The sequence below is a fragment of the Nothobranchius furzeri genome, chromosome 18 (assembly GCF_043380555.1).
Source record: "Nothobranchius furzeri strain GRZ-AD chromosome 18, NfurGRZ-RIMD1, whole genome shotgun sequence".
Taxonomy (NCBI): domain Eukaryota; kingdom Metazoa; phylum Chordata; class Actinopteri; order Cyprinodontiformes; family Nothobranchiidae; genus Nothobranchius; species Nothobranchius furzeri.
Genome location: NC_091758.1, coordinates 22,131,084 through 22,143,256, shown reverse-complemented (window position 1 = coordinate 22,143,256; position 12,173 = coordinate 22,131,084). Strand labels below are relative to the sequence as shown.

General features: G+C 42.3%; 7 non-coding genes across 7 annotated transcripts; all 7 read left to right on the top strand.

Moving 5' to 3' along the window:
- The first annotated feature begins 6,061 nt into the window (after positions 1-6,061).
- On the top strand, positions 6,062-6,134 carry trnam-cau (transfer RNA methionine (anticodon CAU)). Its single transcript has one exon. It is a non-coding gene; the product is annotated as a tRNA-Met (tRNA).
- Positions 6,135-6,508: 374 nt separating this feature from the next.
- On the top strand, positions 6,509-6,581 carry trnar-acg (transfer RNA arginine (anticodon ACG)). The gene has a single exon. It is a non-coding gene; the product is annotated as a tRNA-Arg (tRNA).
- An 812-nt stretch (positions 6,582-7,393) lies between these two features.
- Positions 7,394-7,466, top strand: trnar-acg (transfer RNA arginine (anticodon ACG)). Its single transcript has one exon. It is a non-coding gene; the product is annotated as a tRNA-Arg (tRNA).
- Positions 7,467-8,284: 818 nt separating this feature from the next.
- On the top strand, positions 8,285-8,357 carry trnar-acg (transfer RNA arginine (anticodon ACG)). Its single transcript has one exon. It is a non-coding gene; the product is annotated as a tRNA-Arg (tRNA).
- A 1,255-nt stretch (positions 8,358-9,612) lies between these two features.
- Positions 9,613-9,685, top strand: trnam-cau (transfer RNA methionine (anticodon CAU)). The gene has a single exon. It is a non-coding gene; the product is annotated as a tRNA-Met (tRNA).
- An 818-nt stretch (positions 9,686-10,503) lies between these two features.
- trnam-cau (transfer RNA methionine (anticodon CAU)) lies at positions 10,504-10,576 on the top strand. Its single transcript has one exon. It is a non-coding gene; the product is annotated as a tRNA-Met (tRNA).
- Positions 10,577-11,834: 1,258 nt separating this feature from the next.
- On the top strand, positions 11,835-11,907 carry trnar-acg (transfer RNA arginine (anticodon ACG)). The gene has a single exon. It is a non-coding gene; the product is annotated as a tRNA-Arg (tRNA).
- The last annotated feature ends 266 nt before the right edge of the window (positions 11,908-12,173 follow it).

Genomic DNA, 12,173 nt, shown 5'->3' with positions numbered 1-12,173 from the left:
CCTTTTTATCAGAGTGAGCTTTCATGTTTACCTGTGCCTCCAGCAAGTGTTTACGAGCCACTTCATTGGCCAAATGCAGTCGTGATCTGAAGGACTTAACATATTTGTTGACATTCACCTTCTTTGCAATCTCAGTTTGCAAGAAATTTTCCTTCAACGCTTGCAACGGACCTCTAGGTGAGTGACCAAAAACCAACTGAGACGGACTAAATCCCAATTATTCTTGTGAGGCTTCTCTTGACGCAAACAGTAGGAAAGGTAAACCTTCATCCCACTGTTCTTTGAACTGTAACAGTACTTTCGCAACATGCTCTTTAAGGTTTGGTGCCACCTTTCTAACGCTCCCTGCGACTCTGGATGGTAGGCTGAAGACATTACATGCTGGATCCCTAATGTTTGGGTCACCTTTTTAAATAGCTCAGATTTAAAGTTAGAGCCTTGGTCTGTCTGTACCACTCTCGGAAGGCCAAAGAGTGAAAAGAAATTAGTTAGAGCTCTGATAACTGATTTAGTTGTAATGGAGGCCAGCGGTATTGCTTCAGGGAATCGGGTAGCGGTACACATTATAGTTAGCAAGTACTTTTTCCCAGACTTGGTACGAGGCAACGGACCAACACAGTCAACTATTATGTGGTCAAACGGGTTCTCTATTACGGGAATTGGAGTTAAAGGGATTGGCTTTAAAGGTTGGTTTGGCTTTCCCACCATTTGACATGTATGACATGTCATACAAAATCGAGCAACATCCTTCTTCATACCAGGCCAAAAGAAGTGACCAAGGAGAGCCTGATAAGTTTTACGTATCCCCAAATGACCCGACCAACGGCTTTCATGCGCTAGAGCGAGAACTTGATGTCTGTAACATTCCGGAATTACAATCTGGTTAACACTAACACTTGGGGAAGTTAACTGTTTTGGATTTACCCACCGTCTCATTAAGAGATCGTTCTCCACATAGTAACCAGAGGACGTGGCATCTGTGTTAGCCACAGCCTCAAAACATTTGCTTAGTGTTTTGTCATTTTTCTGCTCCAATCTCAAGGTCGAGCGAGAAACTACACGTTTGGTTGGACTATCTTTAAAGTCTTGTACTTCGGTTTCTACTGAACTGCTTTCTTCAGACAGTTCATGTAGGGGAGAACTGAAGTCCGCTTCTTCAAACAAAGAGGATACATTCATGAGATCATCACCGCTTTTAACTGCCCCTGCTCTTGTGACAACACATGAGGGGGAGATACCGGGGGGTGGATTTACACAAGTTAAGTTCTGAGGTTGGGTTATGACTTGTGGGACAGGAATTACAGCGCCCCCTGCAATGTCATTTCCTAGCAACATGTGGACCCCGGCCACAGGCAACGTCTTGCATACAGCCACTTTAAACTTTCCTGTGACCAGTTCACTCTTCAAATTTACCTCATGCACAGGACACGAAATAACATCAGAGGACAAACCTCTCAAAAGTACTGAAACATTTGTACAACTGGAAACATTAAAAGGAAGCACAGACTCTAGAATCAGTGTCTGCGAGGCTCCTGTGTCCCTCAGTATTTCAATTTGCACCGAGTCTGAGTCATTCTCACCCACATGGACTGTGCCTTTGAACACAAATGGATCAAATCCCCTATCTCTGCTTTGCACATGCCCCTTGAATGCAGTTTCTGCAGTAAAACCAACTTCTCTCTGGGATACATCTTTCTTACTCTTTAAGATTAGACAGTTCTTCACAATGTGACCCAACTTATGACAATAGAAACATCGTGGCTGTGAATTTCCACTGCTCACTCCGGGCGTCCTCTGTCTGACGTCCTGGGGGTTTTACATTGGTAGGCCTGTTCTCAATCTTTATACGATGAGTCAGCATAAATTCATCTGCCAAAACTGCAGCAGCAGATAAGGTATGTACCTTTTATTCGTTTAAATACAGAACAATCTTCTCTGGAAGACACCTTTTGAACTCTTCCAGTAAAACAAGCTCTCGTAACTCAGTCAGACTAATCACTTTTGACGCCATAACCCATTTATCAAACAAAATGCTTTTCTCTCTGGAAAATTCTACATATGTCTGCTCCTCGTCCCATTTCCTAAGAGATCTGAACTTTTGCCGATAGGCTTCTGGAACCAGCTCATATGCCTGCAAAACTGCTTCTTTTACACGGTCATAGTAAGAAAAATCATGCACAGACAAAGCAGACATTACCTCTTGAGCCTTGCCTGTCAGTTTGCAATGTAACAGCAGAGTCCACACTTCCTGCGGCCAACTGAGTGAAGTAGCAATGCACTCAAACGCGGCAAAGTAGCTGTCCACTTCGGCCTCACGGAAAGGTGGCATCAGCATCATGCACTTCCCGACGTCAATCTGTTCTGCAGCAGTCGTCAGCCCTTTAGTCGTCTGATCAGCTCTTCTGCTTGGAAGCTGAGCCTGAACCTCCAGCTCCGGTCGTTTCAGCTTTATTCTGGTGTCTGCCTCAAGTTCCAATTTCCTCATTTCGAAGTCTCTTTCACATTGTTTATTCTCTGCCTCCTGCTTCAGGCGAGCCAAACGATATTGAAAGCGAGCGTGGTCAAGAGAATCGCTCCGCGAACCTGGAGAATCCGGGTCAAATCGTGGGAGGGTTGGTGGAGGAGAGTGACGGTCCTCACCCCTTTCAGGGGTCCTCATCCCGTCGGCCGCATCCTCTGTCGCACCACACGCCTCAGCAATGTCCTCCTCTTTACCGTCAACACAGTCCTCACTCTGAAAAGGCAAGACAGCAAGACCACTCAGGGGTGACAGCAGCTTTCTCCGCTCCATCACGGACAGAACCTCCTCCTTCAGGGCGTTCTTCAGCATGTGCTGAACCCCAGTGAGACCCAAGTAAGCAGCTACTTCTAATAAATCTGGCTTACAACACTCTTCCAGTTGTCCACGTGAAGGCGCCCTCATGAAGGTTTCCACGTCGAAGATAGACATGATCACAGAAAAGAAATTATTACAAACAACCCCACAACGAAACAACACTTTGTTACTGAGGGTAAATCTTATATGTAACCGGCAAATCCCGGACGAGCCCCCACTTTGTTACGACTCAAGTTTAGGATCCGGGCACAGGTAATTAAATGAAGGTAAAAGGAGTGGGAGGAGTCGTAGGGCTGTTAAATAACAATATCTTTTAATAACATAAAAGGAGGGGATATAACCGCCTCACAGGATAATACCAGTTACACAAAGGGAAAAGGGCTGGGGAACAAGCCCCAGGAATAAAATACAACAAAATATACCAAGCTTTCTGGTTTAGCTGGAACCTCTAAGACTTTACAAATTAAAGGCTGGTGTTCTACACTTCTGGATCAAGATAAACAAATCTAATAAACGAAACTATAACCACCATCTGTCTAGCGTAGGACCTCTAAAACAAGCACACTCTATTTGATTACAATCGGACACGGAACTCAAAGGGAATGAGGAGCAGGGAGACAACCCATGGGTAAGAGTTGCTCCCTGAACAGCTGATCCCACGTCGTCTTTATCCTCTCCGGCACAGCTGAAATAATCTGTCCTCATCTCATGCAGCTGGACTCTCCGCGCTTCGACCAGGGTTCCTGGATGACATCACTGTCGCACGTTCATTTTGAGGGAATCCCCAACGTCGCCATGGAGATGAGACGCTCTTCCTGGTTCTCACTCGCCAACAGATTTCTTCCGCTCCGCCGCTCCACAATGTGTATGCCACAATAAAAAAATACAATAATAACCACAAGCACTTACAGGCCCCACTGAAAAGGGGACGTAACAATGTGGCAGAAATATTGAGTTTTTAAGAAGTCATCAAGCAGAAGGTAATTGTTTTATTAATGCTGTTTTTTTAACGTTGAATAACAAAAATGAAGCTAAATAACCAACAAACTGTGTCCTGCTTTATTTAATAATTAACAATTGTCTAAAACAGGCTATCAAAGTGTGTATATGCTGTGGATATTGTGTCTAAAATAGTTTTCATATTCTCATTCACAGGTTCTGAAGCAACAGAGGTGGAAGGACTTATCCATAAGTATTTTACTGAGGGTCATACTTTAGAAGTAATAACTGATTTCCTGGCAATAAAGCACAATATTTCATTGAGTCTCAACTCTTTAAAAAGAAGACTACGGGATGCAGACCTTACTAGGAGAATTAACTACACTCCAATTGCTACTGTGTGGGCAGCTATAGTCGAGGAACTTCAAGGATCTGGCAAACTTTTGGGCTACCGAGCAATGTGGCAGATTCTGAAACAAAAGTACTCTTTCACTGTCCGAAGAAAGGATGTAATGCTCCTCATGAGAGAAGTTGATCCATCTGGGATAGAAAATCGTTTGAGAAGAAGGTTTGCCAGAAGAACATACCATTCATTGGGATCAAATGAAGTCTGGCATGTTGATGGGTATGATAAACTGAAACCTTTTGGAATTGGAATCAGTGGCTGTATTGATGGATTCTCAAGAAAGATTATGTGGCTCACTTGTGGAAAATCCAACAAAGATACTACTGTGATTGCCCAAAACTATATAAATTGTGTTGCTGAGTTTGGTGTTTTTCCATCACGTCGTTGCACTGACTGTGGCACAGAAAATGGACTTATGGCAGCACTTCAATGTTGCTTGAGATCAGAGCAAACAGATGAATTTGCAGGAGCTAGAAGTCATATGTATGGTACATCAATGTCTAACCAGCGCATTGAAAGCTGGTGGTCCTACTTTCGCAAGCAGTTTTTATCTCTAACTTTTTTTATTGTTCAAATGTACAAAACAACAACAGGTCATAGGTCAGCCATTGTCTTATGCTGTACAATGTGTGTTATCATACTAGGATTCAATTTTGGTTGGAGCTGTTTGGTGACCTGAGGGAGAGGCATCTGTTTAATGGCAGCAGTGACCACACAAGGCTGCTCCAGTACTGTTTTCTGGATGTCCTGCAGGAAGAACTGAACGAACATAAGCAATACTGGAACACTCACATTATTCGTCCTGTTCAACAGTCTAAATGCCCATCTGGGAGACCAGAAGCAATGTATTATTTGCCTCACAGGTTAGTACTGCAAGTTATGTTGAAAGAAAAAATGACTGAAATCTTTCATTACAGTGACGCTGAAGCTCCATGGTGAAATCTTGATTATAAAGCCTATAAGACAGGGGTGGGCAATCCTGGTAATTTAGGGCCTGTATCCAGCATATTTACATTTTTTTCCTGCTCCAACACACCTGATTCTTCAGAACATACCAGTTCATCAGTTCACCAAGCTCAGCAGAAGCCTGTTAATCAGTTGTGTAGGATAGCAGCATTTGAGGACCATGGCTTCATATTTCTGCTCTAAGAGATTGTCTAGCAGACTGTATGTATTTATTAAGAATTGATTTGCAGGTGATTCATGACTACAGGACCCTCAAGAGCACCTTTTGTGATGATGTCATTTTAACCCCCCAGCGTGTCAAAGAAGATACATCCATACTTATCTCAGGGTAGGGAACCCTGGTCCTGGAATGCAACTATCCTGCATGCATTGTTGGTTCTTTTTTAAAACACAGAAAAGGCTTCTTTTTTACCTTGCTGCTGACAGTTTTGTTCGTGGCTGCAAACTTCTCAGTCAGCTCTCAGAAGCATTATCCACTGCGCCAATGGATAACGCGCCTGACTGCGGAATAGAAGATTCTAGGTTTGACTCCTGGCTGGCTTGATGTAACCTATGGTGACTCCTTCTTACCATAGCTGGTTGAATGCAAGCCTGACATTGCATTGTAACTTCAAACCATTGTTGTGGTCTTGACTGGAAGCCGCTTTTGTTTTTGTTCATGGAAATGCTTCATTCTTTCAATTTTGAAAAGAATTACTCTTTTGTTTTTGACTGTCTAGAAAAATGCAAATGAAAGCCAAATACAAAGCTGAAAGATTGCATCGTAGCCTAGAGACATTGGGTCGGGATGTGTTTCACTGACTTTTGGAAATAACCAGTAACGTGATCACAAGAAGCCCACCCAGGCACATTGAACGATGCATAATATTTTGTTGTTCTGGGACGTAAAACGTTGCACCAGCAGGTCTATCCTGGCCTCGTTGGCGCAGTAGGTAGCGCGTCAGTCTCATAATCTGAAGGTCGTGAGTTCGACCCTCACACGAGGCAGTTCTTTTGACACTATGCTGACGTCCAGTGAGGTTATTGTAGCTTGTTATTTGTGGGTGGTAGCCTCTGACAGTTATGACCTATACAAGCTCCCCTTAGTTTTACTTCATGTTGCTTTTAACTTTAAAATTGATCACAAAATCAAATAGCACAAGTCTTTACTCACTACAGAGACCATGGCTCATGATCCAGATAACTGTCAAACATAGTGCTTGTTTCAAATTAAACACATACCAAGTCTTGCGACTTATGGGACATCTTTTTGTGATAAATGGCCAAAGAGTCTCACTCTATGTTGCCATCATTTCCATTTTCAGCCAAACTATCATGATTCTGGAGATTGTGCATTATGGTCTCAATTGATTGCTCACATAGGGCCAGTGGCGCAATGGATAACGCGTCTGACTACGGATCAGAAGATTCTAGGTTCAACTCCTGGCTGGCTCGATGTAACCTATGGTGACTCCGTCTTACCATAGCTGGTTCAATGCAAGCCTGACATTGCATTGTAACTTCAAACCATTGTTGTAGTCTTGACTGGAAGACGTTTTTGTTCATGGAAATGCTTCATTCTTTCAATTTTTAAAAGAATTACTCTTTTGTTTTTGACTGTCTAGAAAAATGCAAATGAAAGCCAAATACAAAGCTGAAAGATTGCATCGTAGCCTAGAGACATTGGGTCGGGATGTGTTTCACTGGCTTTTGGAAATAACCAGTAACGTGATCACAAGAAGCCCACCCAGGCACACTGAACGATGCATAATATTTTGTTGTTCTGGGACGTAAAACGTTGCACCAGCAGGTCTATACTGGCCTCGTTGGCGCAGTAGGAAGTGCGTCAGTCTCATAATCTGAAGGTCGTGAGTTTGACCCTCACACGGGACAGTTCTTTTGACACTATGCTGACGTCCAGTGAGGTTATTGTAGCTTGTTATTTGTGGGTGGTAGCCTCTGACAGTTATGACCTATACAAGCTCCCCTTAGTTTTACTTCATGTTGCTTTTAACTTTAAAATTGATCACAAAATCAAATAGCACAAGTCTTTACTCACTACAGAGACCATGGCTCATGATCCAGATAACTGTCAAACATAGTGCTTGTTTCAAATTAAACACATACCAAGTCTTGTGACTTATGGGACATCTTTTTGTGATAAATGGCCAAAGCTTCTCACTCTATGTTCCCATCATTTCCATTTTCAACCAAACTATCATGATTCTGGAGATTGTGCATTATGGTTTCAATTGATTGCTCACATAGGGCTAGTGGCGCAATGGATAACGCATCTGACTACGGATCAGAAGATTCTAGGTTCAACTCCTGGCTGGCTCTATGTAACCTATATTGACTCCGTCTTATCATAGCTGGTTCAATGCAAGCCTGACATTGCATTGTAACTTCAAACCATTGTTGTGGTCTTGACTGGAAGCCTCTTTTGTTTTTGTTCATGGAAATGCTTCATTCTTTCAATTTTTAAAAGAATTACTCTTTTGTTTTTGACTGTCTAGAAAAATGCAAATGAAAGCCAAATACAAAGCTGAAAGATTGCATCGTAGCCTAGAGACATTGGGTCGGGATGTGTTTCACTGACTTTTGGAAATAACCAGTAACGTGATCACAAGAAGCCCCCCCAGGCACATTGAACGATGCATAATATTTTGTTTTTCTGGGACGTAAAACGTTGCACCAGCAGGTCTATCCTGGCCTCGTTGGCGCAGTAGGTAGCGCGTCAGTCTCATAATCTGAAAGTCATGAGTTCGACCCTCACACGGGGCAGTTCTTTTGACACTATGCTGACGTCCAGTGAGGTTATTGTAGGTTGTTATTTGTGGGTGGTAGCCTCTGACAGTTATGACCTATACAAGCCCCCCTTAATTTTACTTCATGTTGCTTTTAACTTTAAAATTGATCACAAAATCAAATAGCACAAGTCTTTACTCACTACAGAGACCATGGCTCATGATCCAGATAACTGTCAAACATAGTGCTTGTTTCAAATTAAACACATACCAAGTCTTGTGACTTATGGGACATCTTTTTGTGATAAATGGCCAAAGCTTCTCACTCTATGTTCCCATCATTTCCATTTTCAACCAAACTATCATGATTCTGGAGATTGTGCATTATGGTCTCAATTGATTGCTCACATAGGGCCAGTGGCGCAATGGATAACGCGTCTGACTACGGATCAGAAGATTCTAGGTTCAACTCCTGGCTGGCTCGATGTAACCTATGGTGACTCCGTCTTACCATAGCTGGTTCAATGCAAGCCTGACATTGCATTGTAACTTCAAACCATTGTTGTGGTCTTGACTGGAAGCCGCTTTTGTTCATGGAAATGCTTCATTATTTCAATTTTTAAAAGAATTACTCTTTTGTTTTTGACTGCCTAGAAAAATGCAAATGAAAGCCAAATACAAAGCTGAAAGATTGCATCGTAGCCTAGAGACATTGGGTCGGGATGTGTTTCACTGACTTTTGGAAATAACCAGTAACGTGATCACAAGAAGCCCACCCAGGCAAACTGAACGATGCATAATATTTTGTTGTTCTGGGACGTAAAACGTTGCACCAGCAGGTCTATACTGGCCTCGTTGGCGCAGTAGGTAGCGCGTCAGTCTCATAATCTGAAGGTCGTGAGTTGACCCTCACACGGGACAGTTCTTTTGACACTATGCTGACGTCCAGTGAGGTTATTTTAGGTTGTTATTTGTGGGTGGTAGCCTCTGACAGTTATGACCTATACAAGCCCCCCTTATTTTTACTTCATGTTGCATTTAACTTTAAAATTGATCACAAAATCAAATAGCACAAGTCTTTACTCACTACAGAGACCATGGCTCATGATCCAGATAACTGTCAAACATAGTGCTTGTTTCAAATTAAACACATACCAAGTCTTGTGACTTATGGGACATCTTTTTGTGATAAATGGCCAAAGCTTCTCACTCTATGTTCCCATCATTTCCATTTTCAACCAAACTATCATGATTCTGGAGACTGTGCATTATGGTCTCAATTGATTGCTCACATAGGGCCAGTGCCGCAATGGATAACGCGTCTGACTACGGATCAGAAGATTCTAGGTTCAACTCCTGGCTGGCTCGATGTATCCTATGGTGACTCTGTCTTACCATAGCTGGTTCAATGCAAGCCTGACATTGCATTGTAACTTCAAACCATTGTTGTGGTCTTGACTGGAAGCCGCTTTTGTTTTTTTTCTTGGAAATCCTTCATTCTTTCAATTTTGAAAAGAATTACTCTTTTGTTTTTGACTGTCTAGAAAAATGCAAGTGAAAGCCAAATACAAAGCTGAAAGATTGCATCGTAGCCTAGAGACATTGGGTCGGGATGTGTTTCACTGACTTTTGGAAATAACCAGTAACGTGATCACAAGAAGCCCACCCAGGCACATTGAACGATGCATAATATTTTGTTGTTCTCGGACGTAAAACGTTGCACCAGCAGATCTATCCTGGCCTCGTTGGCGCAGTAGGTAGCGCGTCAGTCTCATAATCTGAAGGTCGTGAGTTCGACCCTCACACGCGGCACTTCTTTTGACACTATGCTGACGTCCAGTGAGGTTATTGTAGCTTGTTATTTGTGGGTGGTAGCCTCTGACAGTTATGACCTATACAAGCTCCCCTTAATTTTACTTCATGTTGCTTTTAACTTTAAAATTGATCACAAAATCAAATAGCACAAGTCTTTACTCACTACAGAGACCATGGCTCATGATCCAGATAACTGTCAAACATAGTGCTTGTTTCAAATTAAACACATACCAAGTCTTGTGACTTATGGGACATCTTTTTGTGATAAATGGCCAAAGCTTCTCACTCTATGTTCCCATCATTTCCATTTTCAACCAAACTATCATGATTCTGGAGACTGTGCATTATGGTCTCAATTGATTGCTCACAATGGGCCAGTGCCGCAATGGATAACGCGTCTGACTACGGATCAGAAGATTCTAGGTTCAACTCCTGGCTGGCTCGATGTAACCTATATTGACTCCGTCTTACCATTGTTGGTTCAATTCAAGCCTGACATTGAATCGTAACTTCAAACCATTGTTGTGGTCTTGACTGGAAGCCGCTTTTGTTTTTGTTCATGGAAATGCTTCATTCTTTCAATTTTCAAAAGAATTACTCTTTTGTTTTTGACTGTCTAGAAAAATGCAAATGAAAGCCAAATACAAAGCTGAAAGATTGCATCGTAGCCTAGAGACATTGGGTCGGGATGTGTTTCACTGACTTTTGGAAATAACCAGTAACGTGATCACAAGAAGCCCACCCAGGCACATTGAACGATGCATAATATTTTGTTGTTCTGGGACGTAAAACGTTGCACCAGCAGGTCTATCCTGGCCTCGTTGGCGCAGTAGGTAGCGCGTCAGTCTCATAATCTGAAGGTCGTGAGTTCGACCCTCACACGGGGCACTTCTTTTGACACTATGCTGATGTCCAGTGAGGTTATTGTAGCTTGTTATCTGTGGGTGGTAGCCTCTGACAGTTATGACCTATACAAGCTCCCCTTAGTTTTACTTCATGTTGCTTTTAACTTTAAAATTGATCACAAAATCAAATAGCACAAGTCTTTACTCACTACAGAGACCATGGCTCATGATCCAGATAACTGTCAAACATAGTGCTTGTTTCAAATTAAACACATACCAAGTCTTGTGACTTATGGGACATCTTTTTGTGATAAATGGCCAAAGCTTCTCACTCTATGTTCCCATAATTTCCGTTTTCAACCAAACTATCATGATTCTGGAGACTGCATTATGGTCTCAATTGATTGCTCACATAGGGCAAGTGGTGCAATGTATAATGGATCTGACTACAGATCAGAAGATTCTAGGTTCAACTCCTGGCTGGCTCGATGTAACCTATGGTGACTCTGTCTTACCATAGCTGGTTCAATGCAAGCCTGACATTGCATTGTAACTTCAAAACCATTGTTGTGGTCTTGACTGGAAGCTGTTTTTGTTCATGGAAATGCTTCATTATTTCAATTTTCAAAAGAATTACTCTTTTGTTTTTGACTGTCTAGAAAAATGCAAATGAAAGCCAAATACAAAGCTGAAAGATTGCATCGTAGCCTAGAGACATTGGGTCGGGATGTGTTTCACTGACTTTTGGAAATAACCAGTAACGTGGTCACAAGAAGCCCACCCAGGCACACTGAATGATGCATAATATTTTGTTATTCTGGGACGTAAAACGTTGCACCAGCAGGTCTATCCTGGCCTCGTTGGCACAGTAGGTAGCGCGTCAGTCTCATAATCTGAAGGTCATGCGATCGACCCTCACACGGGGCAGTTCTTTTGACACTATGCTGACGTCCAGTGAGGTTATTGTAGGTTGTTATTTGTGGGTGGTAGCCTCTGACAGTTATGACCTATACAAGCTCCCCTTAGTTTTACTTCATGTTGCTTTTAACTTTAAAATTGATCACAAAATCAAATAGCACAAGTCTTTACTCACTACAGAGACCATGGCTCATGATCCAGATAACTGTCAAACATAGTGCTTGTTTCAAATTAAACACATACCAAGTCTTGTGACTTATGGGACATCTTTTTGTGATAAATGGCCAAAGCTTCTCACTCTATGTTCCCATCATTTCCATTTTCAGCCAAACTATCATGATTCTGGAGATTGTGCATTATGGTCTCAATTGATTCCTCACACTGGGCCAGTGGCGCAATGGATAACGCGTCTGACTACGGATCAGAAGATTCTAGGTTCAACTCCTGGCTGGCTCGATGTACCCTATGGTGACTCCGTCTTACCATAGCTGGTTCAATGCAAGCCTGCCTTTGCATTGTAACTTCAAACCATTGTTGTGGTCTTGACTGGAAGCTGTTTTTGTTCATGGAAATGCTTCATTCTTTCAATTTTTAAAATAATTACTCTTTTGTTTTTGACTGTCTAGAAAAATGCAAATGAAAGCCAAATACAAAGCTGAAAGATTGCATCGTAGCCTAGAGACATTGGGTCGGGATGTGTTTCACTGACTTTTGGAATTAAC